Here is a 13,676-nt window from a genome sequence, read left to right as displayed (position 1 = left end):
CCTTAAGCACCTAAAACTATCAATATGAACCATAGGAACTAAAAAGGCATAGTTATGTATCCTAGTGTTGACCTCACCAAAATTACAATGCCTTTCTCTCATTTAATATACAGATCAGAAAACTATGAAATACAGGACAAAGAAAAGATGATATGCAAAAACAGCAAGGTTTCATTCTACTTTTCAAAACAATTTACTGTGCTTCTTTGGCCATTATGCAGAGTTTATCCACATGCTCCTGGAGTCAGTTAATAAAATATATTTGACAGTCCTAAGAAAGGGCAAGTATTTATGGTATGCGCTTAAGAAGGTTTTTTGGAGCTGTTAAAGATAGCACCAAAAAAGGATCAGAAATCCCGCTCTTCTATCTAAAAGGATAGGTTTATCTAACATAAATAATTTCAAGAGTGGGTTTTCCTTGACATTTTAACGTAAGAAACTTACAGTAAGAAGATGGCTCTGAAGTTCCCCAAGGATATTAATGTGATTCGACTTCAGTCAGGTGTCTGTTGTGACTTCACACAAACCATTTTTTCTGTTTTCTTTATTTAAAGAGCAATATTGGGGCGCCTGGATGGCTCAGTCGGTTGAGCGTCCGACTTCGGTTCAGGTCATGATCTCGCGGTCCATGAGTTCGAGCCCCGCGTCAGGCTCTGTGCTGACAGCTCAGAGCCTGGAGCCTGCTTCAGATTCCGTGTCTCCCTTTCTCTCTGCCCCTCCCCCGTTCATGCTCTGTCTCTCTCTGTCTCAAAAATCAATAAACGTTAAAAAAAAAAAAATAAAGAGCAATATTAACTAATCTCACAAGATTTCTATGAACAAAAAACGATTACGGTAGCAGAAATCTTATAAGATGCAAAAGAATGCTATTTAACTGTGAAATTTGAATCATGACAACCACATTCATGGGTGACGATGACCAAATAAAGAAACAGTATTTAACTAAGGAAAAGCGAAAACCTAAGGAAAAGAGAGAAACCTGCATCCTCTACATTTTGAGAATGGTTTTTCCAGAATAAGCAGTATGGACTTATGTGTACACCCTCACACACATATGTACACGTAAGTTTTATACATATATATACACATATACATATATGTACACACGCACACACAGGAACTTTGGAACCAGACATGAGTTTCAAACTTAGTTCCACCACTTACAGTCTACAGGACGTTAATCAAGTTGTTGAACTTCTTTCACCCAGTTTTCTTTTTATTTTTAAAAAAAAATTTTTTTTTTCAACGTTTATTTATTTTTGGGACAGAGAGAGACAGAGCATGAATGGGGGAGGGGCAGAGAGAGAGGGAGACACAGAATCGGAAACAGGCTCCAGGCTCTGAGCCATCAGCCCAGAGCCTGACGCGGGGCTCGAACTCACGGACCGCGAGATCGTGACCTGGCTGAAGTCGGAGGCTCAACCGACTGCGCCACCCAGGCGCCCCCCAGTTTTCTTTTTAAATGAAGTGTGTACAATTTAATAGTTGTAAGTGTTAAATACAACTGGATGAGAAACTTTAGATAATGCAACTGGCACGTAGTAAACACACTGTTTTCCTAAACACACCAGAAAAAAAAAAAGACAAAAAACGGAAGAAGACTTATATGTTAGTAAGTTTCAGGATCCTTCAAAAGCACTTGTTCTGTGATTGCAGCCAGCTTCTCCACATGTCTTACAGCAAGCGTAGCACTCTCAGAGACGCGGTGATATTTTGATACAAATCTTGACTTTAATACAATTGTTTTTCAGTATGTGTTTTGACTTAGTACAGACTCATAAAAATGGATTGAATGAAGATCAGGCAAAACGATTTACCTGGAGGCAGATCTCCAAGAAGACTATGTTTGAACAAACTGCAATTCTCAATATATATTTGAAATATCACGAGTAAATGAATCTGATGGCATGAGTAGTTTCCTATGAATCAAAGTTAAACAGAGAAACCTCATGGTTTATGAGATGTTTAATGTTATTATTGTTACTATTGTCTCTTAAAATCTACCCACTCTGATCAATTCTCTGTCCAATCTTCCCTTAAAGTATGATCTTCTCTCCTGAGGCAGTGACTGCTTTCTTCCTATGCTAGATTTTTCTTTTTTTGCTTCTGTGTGTTTACACTATTTTGACATTAAAAACCTGTACTTCCTAAAGGACATTAAATCATCCCCAAATCTTTTAGGGCTGTGTGGAATGGATAAACTTAACTGGGAATAATGAAATCATTCATTTGATTTGGGTAAATGTTAAAGATTTGGAACCCTTCTGTCATTAAAATCCCATTTGCAGGCCACATTGAAAATGCTACATAAAGCCAGGGCTAAAGGGCCTGGACTTTTGTCTCTCTGTTCCCACCTCATTCATATTCATCTCCTTCCCCATCAACTACCACGGTCCCCACCAAGGTGGCCCTGAGGGTTCCACAGAGCACCATTCGAAACTGTAGACCACTGTGAAAATGGCCTCTTTATAATCTGTCTGGGAAAAGGATGACTTCTGTTTTCTGGCAGCAGAAAGAATTCTGCATAAAGAGTAATTGCTGAGCTCACAAGAGGTAAAAGAAATCTCCAAGAGGTTCCCCAAACCCCTCAAAGTGGAAGGAAACTGGAGCGGTCAGTGAGGGGCCGAGAGAAGAGCAGTGTTAACCTGCCTGCAGGTGCCCGGTTCATCTCTGTGGCCAGGATGAGGCTTAGACCGGCATGGCAGCAAGGTAGGGAGGCTGAAGCCCGGACTGATGGAACCACGGGACTTGGCAGGGTCTAAATAATATTAAACTGAGAGAGAGAGAGAGAGAGAGAGAAACATACCTTGTACATTTTGAGAATGTGTTTTCTAAAGAAGTTAGAATGTATAGTGCCCCCTGAATCTTACTAACAGCAAATGCAAATCCTCTCAGGAGAAACTTTAGATAATGCATCTGGCACTTAGTAAACAGGCCAAAAAAAAGTTATATGATACGTTAGTAAGTTTCAGATTTTGCAAAAGAACACGTTCTATAATCGCAGCAAGCTTCTCCGTATGTCTTACAGCAAGTTTAACTGTCAGTTAAATTCTCTTAACTCCCAGGTTACCCTGGAGTAAAATCGACAGCATGAATTTACAATGAAAGATCAGCATACACACGTGGGGAAAAAAAATCACCTTGAAGTCAGCAGAAACAGCCACTTTAGACCTTTAAAGTCTTCAGGTATGGGAGTATTAGAATTCTTTCTACTGGTTTTGAATTATTGAGCAAGACCAAAATTACCAGGCATGTTGGAAAAGTGCTCCAGAAGGAATTATAGAAATAAAAAAATAAAAAAAATATCAAATTAAAAGCTCATTTGACAGATTAAATAGAAAACAGATATAGATGAGTTGAGATCAGTGGACTAGGGGTGAAAAAAGCTTATGAATCAAGAAGAATGCAGACAAGTGAGTCTCAGAGATGGAAGACACAAAAAGAGGTTAAGACATAGGAAGCATAGAAGGAAGTCTGTATGTGTCTAACTGGATCGTTTGAATGAGGAACTAAAAAGGATGGAAAAGAACAATGTGTAAGATAAATATCATGGAAACTCGCAATCCACAAATCAGAACACAGTGTTTGCCTACCAAAGTAAATTAAAAAGAAGCCAGCACCTAGAGACCATGAACCATCAAGGATAAAAGCGTGAAGAAATTTCAAGTGAGAATTGTGTACTCAGCAAAATTGCTTTTTAAGAACAAAGGTGATATATAAAAATAAAACTTATAAATTAATAAGAAAAAAATTAAAAGTGAGCAAAACATGTGAGCAGGCAGTTCACAAAAGAATTTCCAAATGGCCGTTAAGAATACAAAAGATGTTCATCAATCTTTTGTTACTAGGAGAATGCAAATTAAAACTACACCGAAATCCCACCACATCCATATCAGAACGGCATATTAAAAAGATAAATAGTGCCAAGTGTTGGCAAGAGTAAGAAGGTGACTTAAACTTATTTATTTTTAATTTTTTTATTTTTGAGAGACAGAGACAGAGCGTGAGCAGGGGAAGGGGAGAGAGAAAGAGGGAGACACAGAATCCGAAGCAGGCTCCAGGTTCCGAGCTGTTTGTTAGCACAGAGCCCAACGCGGGGCTCGAACTCACGAACTGCGAGACCATGACCTGAGCCGAAGTCAGACACTCAACCAACTGAGCCACCCAGGCACCCCCAACTTAAACTCTTATTACTGCTTCTATGATATGAGTTAGTATAATAATTTTAGTATACTCTGTGGCAATACCTACTAAAAGTAAACATATATATAAAATATTTATATACGTTTAATTATATTAACTAAGAACTCCATTCCTATTATATCTATTACCCAGCAATTCCATTCCTAAATATATACACAAAAGAAATAAGGGCTTATGGTCCCTAAAGATATATAGAAAAAGTTTACAGCAACTTAATTCATAATAGCCAAAGAAGTTCAAACAAATCAAATATCAATCAACAATAGAATGAATAAAGTATGACAGTTGCATATAATGCAATTCTGTACAACAGTGAAAAGGGATGAGTTACAGCTACATGGAATGATAGGAATGAATCACATAGACAAAATTTTGAATAAAATAAGCCATACTAAAAAAAAAGTATACATTATAAAATTATCTTAATGTGAAGTTTTAAAACTAATCTACAATAATAAATGTCAAAACAGTACTTTTGGAGTATACTAAATGGAAATAAGAAGAATGAGCCTGCTAGGTGGTTGGAAATATTCTATATCTTGATTTGGAGGGTGGTTGAATGTGTGTGTTTGTGTGTACGTGTGTGCGTGTGCATGTGTACATGCAAAATTTTAATGGATATATTTATATGTGCAAAATTTATTTAGCTGTATATATAAAATGTATATGCCTAACTACATATGACTTATACATCAATAAAATTTTTTAAGTTACCGTAGGTGAAATGAAAGCATTTTCAGATTTTAAAAAATGAGAAATTTTTTAAACCTCAAACAGATCTATGCTGAAAAAGAAAGAGTGATAGTTGAAGAGAAAGAAAGATTACTCCAAAAGGATGGTCTGAGATCAAAGAAGTAATGGGAAGCAAAAGAGAAGTCAATACGTGAATAAATATAAAGAGGTATTGTCTCTATAAAACATGTTGCAAGTTTATGGGGTTTTAAAAAAGAGAATTAAAATTTTGACAAAATAGAATAAAAGCTGCAATGAGGTAATTTGAGTTAAATTGTTAAATTGTTCTAATCCCCTGAGAATGGGATTATTTTATTATGCATGGCAATATTTGAGAAGTAATTATGAAAATAATGGAAATAAGGTATTTAATTTTCAAAAATAACTCACTTAACTGATTTAACAAACAAGAAATATAGAAGAAGCAGGGAATCTAGAAATCCTAAAAAAAGAGTAAAGCAATTTTAAAATATCCATAATGAAAATGAATGTAGTGCTCGCTTCGACAGCACATATACTGAAAATTAATGTAAGTAAATTTAACATGGCAGTTGAAAGAGATTGCCAGATTGCTTGGAAAAAAAAAAAAAACATACCTATAACCTAATGACATGTAAAGTTTATAAATGAAGAAAAAGATGACCGTTTAAATTCTAAACTAAAGAAGACATTATCAGAAAAAAATAGATTAAGATAAAAAACATTTCAGGGATAGAGAAGGTCATTATGTGATCATAAAAGTCTCAGTTCACCCAGAATGATAATTATAAATTTATATGCATCTACTAATATAGCAGGTGAAATTTAATAGAACTATAGGATGAAACTGGTAATGCCATCATCGGATGGGAGGTTTCAACATACTTCTTTCACTTGGGTCGAGAGAAAAAAATTAAGATGGAAAAGAATGTACAACACAGTTAACCGAACCTCCACCCCCAAACTGGAAAATAAGTATTTTTCTCATGCACAATGCAAAATTCACTGCATAACTGACCATAAGTAATATCTCAAAAATTTTTAAATATTGGTTTATGTTATGGGCTCATTCACTTTAGACAATCCAAATTAACTAGGTGTCATTAACGAAATATAAAGAAAAAAAAAAGCCAGTTTGTCAAACACACTACTAAAGAACTCAGTTGTCAAAGGTGAAATCAGAATAGATATTTAAAAGGCTCAACATTGAGATGTATTGTGGAATATAGCAGAAATGGTACTTTGAAAAATAACAACAGCTTACATTATATTTAAAAAAAGAAGAAAAGCTAAAAATTAATGAGCCACATGCCCAAATTAACAAAATATTGGAAAGAGTTTGGAGTTAGAAAATAATAAGTCAACAAAATTACTAAAAGATAAAATATGGAGCACCTGGCTGGCTGAGTCGGTAGAGCATGCGACTCTTGATCTTGGGGTTGTGAGTTTGAGCCCCATAATGCATGTAGAGATTACTTTAAAAAAAAAATAAAGAAGATCAACAAAGCCAAAAGTTGGACTTTGCAAAAACTAATAAACTTCCAACACAACTATAAGGAAAAGGTGAGAAGGCACAAAAAATGTTTGGAATAAAAGTAAGGAGATAGCAAAAGTTCCAGGAGAATATGAAAAAAAAAATATGCCAAAAAATTTGGGAATTTTGATGAAATGAATACATGTCTAGAGAATTTTTCCTAACAAATCAGACTCGGGGAGATCTACAATACCCAAAGACTTCTCTAACAATTAAAGAAATTGAATCAGTGGCTAAAAAAATAATAATAATAATTCTTTAACAACACCGAGTCCAAATGCTTTAACAGTCAAAATCTACCAAGTCCTCAAGGTCTTTCCAATCTTAAAAAATATCTTTCAAATTATAGCAAGGAAGGAATTACCAACCAACTCATTCTGCAAAGCCCATATAGCTTTGACAACAAAATCACACAATAACTGTAAGAGAAAGAGAAAGGAAATTACAAGCCAATTTCTTTCATGAATGTAGATGCAATTAGCCTATTCAAAATCATAGCAAATCAAACCCAGTTATATATAATAATAATAATAATAATACACCATGACTAAACTGGGTTTATTGCAGAAATGCAAGGTTCATTTCAAAGTAGTAAATGTATAAGCATCATTATCTTGTTAAATTAAGATCGTATCAAGAGAAACAGAAAAAGCATTAGATATAAATTAATATTAAATCATGACTTTAAAAAATTTTAAGATGCAACAGAAGTGCACATTATCAACCTAAAAACAGAGTATCTATCAAAATCCTACAGAAAACATCATATTTAATAGTAAAAATATTAGAAACCTAGTTTTTTTTTTTTTCAACGTTTATTTATTTTTGGGACAGAGAGAGACAGAGCATGAACGGGGGAGGGGCAGAGAGAGAGGGAGACACAGAATCAGAAACAGGCTCCAGGCTCTGAGCCATCAGCCCAGAGCCCGACGCGGGGCTCAAACTCACGGACCGCGAGATCGTGACCTGGCTGAAGTCGGACGCTTAACCGACTGCGCCACCCAGGCGCCCCAGAAACCTACTTTTAAAACTTAGGAAAAAGCAGGTGCCTAATTTCACCACTCTTATTCAATACTGGAGCTAGAGAAGTAAGACAAAGAAATAAAAGATATAAAGGCCGATAAAATCCATAAAGAGTCACTATTTACAGAAAAAATGTGTTTGTCTACACATTTGAAAATCCCCAAAAGACATACAGATAGGTTTAATTGGATGAGAGAGTTTAGCAAAGAGACTGGATATAAGATCAATATGCATAATTAAACTCATCTCTATACATTAGCAATTAATGTAATTAATAGAAAATATTGTGAAAAAAAGACACTATCTGCAATAGCAATAAAAATATGATAACCTAGGGGCGCCTGGGTGGCTCAGTCAGTTAAGCATCTGACTTCGGCTCAAGTCATAATCTCGTGATCATGGGTTGGAACCCCACATGGGGCTCTGCACTGACAGCTCAGAGCCAGGACCCTGCTTAGGATTCTGTCTCCCTATCTTTCTGCCCCACCCACACTCATGCTCTGTCTCTCTCTCTCTCTCAAAAACAAATAAACATTAAAAAAATATTTAAAAAAAAAGAGAAAACTGTTTAAAAGAAAATATGATAACCTAAAAAAAAGTCTAACAAAAGATACACAGAGATGTATACAGAATGTTATTAATCTGTATTAAAAGTCACTCAAGAAAACATAATTAAAAGAAGTTTGATTCAGTCTGGGTCTCTCCACCCCCTAAAGGTAGAAACCTGAGTAAAAGCCTTTTGTAAAAGTCATTTATTAGTCTGATTTTACAGGAAGGAATGAGGGATAAAGGAAGTTAAACAGGGAAGGAGAGAGAATCAATGCAAGGTTGCATTACTGAATTACTGAGTTGGCTGTTGCTATAGGCAACTGGATATTTGCTGCCGTGTAGTCATCTGAAAAGCTTTATGAAAAGTGTCTCACTACCTCCCTTCCTTGTGAATGAAGGCAGTTGCATCTATTGATCCCCATTCTCCAGCGATCAAGGGGTGCCTAACAGGGTATGAACCACCCCATCTTCCCGGATGTGACATGTATGTTCTGAGTGGTTTCCCGCAAACATCTTACAATAAAAAAGACCCTGCCTAGAAAGCAAAAAGACTTGACATAAGTTTAGGGCGAGGTGAGGCACTGTCCTATCCACATATGTGAAGCTAGTTGAAGTTGGCATGGAATTGGTCACCGCAGCCGTGTCTAGAATGAGAGAACTTGCAGAGGTGTACAAGAAGTATCCAAGACAGAGACGGATAAATACCATGCTCATGGACAGGAAGACTTAATATTGTAAATATGTCAATTCTTTCCATACCGTTTCAGATCAACATCTGAAACTTTTTTTCCTATAAACTTTGCAAGCCCATTCTAAAAATTATATGGAAGACCAAAGGGTCTACAATAGACTAGACATTTCTAAAGAAGAATACATAAGGGGTACTTGCCTTACCAAGTATCCAGACTTATAAATGTGACGTTATAAAGATAATGTGACTCTGGCACGCAAACAGACAGATAGACCAATGGAGAGGAAAACAGATGCCAGAAGCCTATCACACATGTGGAAACTTGATATTTGACTGATATCAGACATCCTGTAGACTACTTGGGGAGAGATTAATAAATGATGCCTGGGTAATTGGTAATCAATTCTCATTTATTAAAGACTTAACTGCAAAAGGCCAATTTCTAGATCTTTTAGTAGTAGATAGAGGACAATATTGTTAGTCTCTTTGGGAGGAGAAGAGTTTCTTACACAAAACTATTAAGGAAAAGTTATTGATAAAATAAACTAAATTAATGCTAAGAATAGCTGTTAACCAAAATATACCATAAGGTGAAAAAACTAAACCATATTTAAGGTCTAAGCTTCCAAGCTTGGAGTGAAAGAGAAGTTTTCTAAGAATGAAGGAGGTGACTTCCACAAATTTCCACACCTTGAAGGTCTGTCTGAAGCTTTGGGAAAAATTTGGGGGGAAGCCCAATGAAGAAGTTGTATTTTCATTCCTGGGGCCTCAGGGGCCAACCTGGATATCCTGTCCAGAGAAAAGGATAAGAACCAGATTGTGAAGGCACTTTCATTGGATGATTCTCTGGACAAAAGACAAGAAAATTTCCAAAAACACCTAAGAAAGAACATCAAGTTGTAAGAGTTAAGTTTCTCAATTTATTTATTTATTGGGCCATCGAGGGAGGGATTATTGAGGAAAAAAAAAAAAAAGTGTTCCATTTCATGACAGAAAGAAACCCAGGAGGAAGTAATAAAGTGTCAACTCCCAAAAATGAAATCACGCCAAATTCCTGGGGCTTAAGAAAAATGAAAAGGGCATTTGAAATTATAGGACAGCCAAATGGCTGTCCCAAACAGTGGATATAGAGACATCACTTAACATGCCCAGACACTATCCTAGTTAGTGCCTAAATCTAATTTATAGGTTAACTTGTGCAATTATTATTTGTTGCACAATGATATGTGGTTCATGTAAACTCTTGTAGGATGATTATATATTCACTGAATGATACCAGAGGAGACATGGCTAAAAGCTAAAAGAGTATCTATCAACAAAGAATAAATTCACAGGAACATGGAAGAGGGTTTTTCTTACAAAAAGGCCTATAGACTAAACATAAAATAAGTTAAATAACATATACTTTTTATGCACCATAATATAATAAATTATGACATATATTATAATGATATGATAAATATACAATAAAATAATATGTGGAGGATATAGTAAACATAAATAAGATGCAAGAGGTTTGTATAAGTTAAGAGTATTTGTATTCACCTATTCTGCTATTTAAGCTACTGCCTATTTCCCATGGTTATGAAGAGTAAAGATGTTCATTAGTCTTTGATCTCACACAAGTGCATCTCCCAGAGATCCATTCACCTGCATTAAGCCACACTCATTCACTCATACATTAACTTATTCAATAAACACTAACTCTGTGCCTACCATTTACCAGGCACTAAAGAAGTAGTTAGGAATCTCTGCCCTCAAGATTAAAGTTCATTAGGGAAGGCATCAAAACAAAACAAACACTATAGCAAAAGAAGTTCAGGTTTTTCATAGAGGACACTAGGCAGCTAATCAATGCGTGAATAATGAGCAGGGGGCAGGTAAAGAAGCAGGTATGGAACTAAGGGCAGTTTAAAAGGTCACTCAGGGTGACACTGATTTGAATTTTGAAAGATGTATGGTGGTTATCTAAGGGGAAGCATTTAAGAAAATGGAACAGCAGGTACAAAGGGCCGGATATGTAAAATTGCATAAATTTCAGTAGCAGGATAGAGCCGAATCTCTGGATTGGTGTGGCCATGGGGCAAGATTAGAGGATGAGGCATTGGCCTCAACAAGAATTTTCTATGACAAATTCAGACTTACAACTCACAACTATTGCTGGAAGGCATGGAGATTCATTAAAGGAGTTTAAATAAGAAACTGAAATGCTCTGGTTTAGATTTTCAAAGATCTCTCTGATGCCGGAATGGAGGTGGGCTGACTCAAGACAGGTGTAACATATAGAGGTTTTGCAGTGTTCTAGGCAAGACTCAATGAGGGCAGCAAAGCAGGCAGAAGCCGAGGATAGGATCTGGAGGGGAAAAGTCTGACAGGAAAGGGATCAAAGAGGCAGACTCCACAGAATTGGCTGCTGATAGGGTTGATGGAGACGGAGGAAAGGTAGGATAACTCACCAGGTTCTGGGTTGAATGTCATTTACCATACAGTTGGAGAACTTCGAAAATGGGAGTAGGGAATGAAGAGTGAATTCAGCTGGAGATAGGTTGACTTTGAGGAATCCATGAGATGCCCAAGTAAGAAGAAACATTACATAGGCAATTAAATATGTGGTATTTGCACTCAAAAACAAAGTCCAGATTTCAGATTTAGATGTGTTTGCCTTCCCGAGTCGCAACTGATGTCATAAGTTGGACACTAGGAAAAATAGAGAGTAAGAAGAACCGAGAGCCAACTATGGCACCAGAAAACCATTTCAAGAACCAAGAGAGGAGGAGTGGCAACAAGAGGTTAAAGGAAGCATCTAGAGGGGAAGAACTAAAACAACAAACAGCCATGTCACATAGCCCAACAACAACAACAATGTCCACAGCAGGAGGATAAAGAGTAGAAACTTGTTTATAAGTTCTTCGCTGGGCTTATGAAGCAGCATTGGTGATGCTGGGGAGCCGTTTAGATGGAATCATAGATTTCAGGTTGTGAAGGTGAGAAGTCAGGAGAAGGAGTTGAGGAGGTGTGGAAAGGGAAATTTTGACTGAACATAACTTGGTCTAGAAGGTTGGTTATGGTCCAGAAGCAACAGTGGCGAGAGGCACAAAAGGGATGAGAGACGGTTCTTGGCTCTATGTTTCTGTGCCGAAATCACAGATTCTCAAGTACCGCACCCAGGTACACAAACAAAATGCAACTTCTTTATTTTCCTGTAACTATTTTAATCTTACACTGGGCAGAGTGGAATCAACATAATTATTATAAATGGGCTCGTTCTCTTTAGCTTATATGGTCTCTTTTGGTGAGTCAGCCTCTTTCAAATTAACGCCCAGCTCCTCCCCCAAGAACACCTAAATCAATGAGACAGTTGAGGGGTTAACCTGTGTGAGGCACCTTTTCAAGCATTTTATAAAAAATATTTAAACTGTCATAACAACCCTATCTTTACTTGAGAATTGAGAAAAATGAATACTTTTACCAGGATTGGGCATCTAATAAATTTTGGAACCAGGATTCAAGCTTGGGCAGCCTGACCTGAGAGCCCGTGCTCTTAGCCACGACATTTGGCTGACACCAAGAAGTTGGGTGTGTAGAGGACTGAGAAAAATGAGTCCCTCGGGTCCTTACAATCTCTAATCATCTGATGGTTCCACCTGCGCCCTAGGCTTCTGAATGCTGGGGGGCAGTGGATCCCCTCTGACCGTCAAGCTGCAAGGGCTACTAGGTTCCGTGGCCCTAACCGTGGCGTTAGGGCACTCCTGTCTCCACAGACTGTAGCCCTTTTGAGCTCCGTGTAGGCCCTCCCAGCTTCTCTCAAAGCATGGAAGAACACCTGGGTGTCCCACGTGGCCCTTCAAGGCACGAAAACCAGCACCTCTGCCTTAGGCACATCCTCCTACGGTCACTAGGCACTGTTTCCTTTACACTGCGCTCAACACGGCCACTGGCTGCGTCCTGCCCCATCTGGGAGTCCCTTTATCTGCGGTTTCGGTTACATGCAATCACCTCAAAGAGGTCCAGAACCAGGTGCTCCTCCTTCTGACGTAGCACCAGCAGGTCAACAGTCGCCTACTGCTACGTCACATGCCTGCGTCATTCCCTCCACTTGCTCTCCTCACGTGGCATTTTATCATCTCACAGCATCACAGGAAGAAGGGTGAGTACAGGACGATGAGATATTTTGAGAAAGAGACCACATTCACAAAACGGTTACTACAGCATATTGTTATAATCGTTCCATTTCATTGCTACTGTTCTTCTCTTTCTGGGCCTAATTTATAAATTAAACCTGATCTGGGGTGTGTATGTTTAGGGAAAAAACATAGTATCTGTAGGGTTTGGTACTATCTGTGGTTTCAGCCATCCACTAGGAGGAGTCTGGGAATGTATTTCCCAGGGATGAGGAGTTACAAAGGTAATACCTACGCACCGCCCTCTGTCTTCTGTACTCAGCTAGTTAGTCTCTCAGGTCAAAGGGGAAGTATTTCTCATTTCTCTCCGTCTCCAATTCTGATTGCCAGTTACACTTTGCATACGATAATCAACCACATTGTTATGTTAATGGGACCTAAAGAAACTTAGAAAAGGAATCTCCTTCTCACCAAAGCCTGGATTTCAAAATTCTTGCCTCAGCTACATACTCCAGAAATTCAGCTCTGTGACCAAAGCTGATCAGTCCTATCTTTGTTCTAGGCAGAATTGTCCTCTTATTTTGTAGGGCACTGAGCCTCAAGGCCCATCTGTAGACATAGGAAGCTGGCAGGGAACATGATATTAAAGGGGAAATTAAAGTGCATTGATGTAATATCTTCAAGATATTACCAACAGATACGTGCCTAAAAACCTTCCTTAGGGTTATAAACAACTGTAAGTAAATTCTTCTTACTTCCCTCTCCTTGGGGCTATTTTGCATTTCAGTCTGGGGAATTCGTCCTGTATTTGGCCAGAGATTTGCCGTCTATAATTTTATCACAG

At 37.6% G+C, this 13,676-nt stretch overlaps 1 long non-coding RNA gene across 2 annotated transcripts in view; it reads left to right on the top strand.

Moving 5' to 3' along the window:
• LOC147581492 (uncharacterized) overlaps positions 1-13,676 on the top strand; it is a 124,332-nt gene that overhangs the window by 5,424 nt on the left and 105,232 nt on the right. The window contains exons 2-3 of one of the 2 annotated variants that reach the window (XR_015249678.1): positions 3,066-3,186; positions 4,981-5,132. The exons of the other annotated variant lie outside the window; for it this stretch is intronic. This is a non-coding gene — a long non-coding RNA (uncharacterized LOC147581492). Of the gene's footprint in view, positions 1-3,065; positions 3,187-4,980; positions 5,133-13,676 lie in introns of those variants that run through there. 2 annotated transcript variants of the gene reach the window in all.

The sequence above is a fragment of the Puma concolor genome, chromosome B1 (genome assembly GCF_028749965.1).
Source record: "Puma concolor isolate L17-30 chromosome B1, mPumCon1.1.hap2, whole genome shotgun sequence".
NCBI lineage: Eukaryota > Metazoa > Chordata > Mammalia > Carnivora > Felidae > Puma > Puma concolor.
This window is presented reverse-complemented; position numbering and strand designations above follow the sequence as displayed.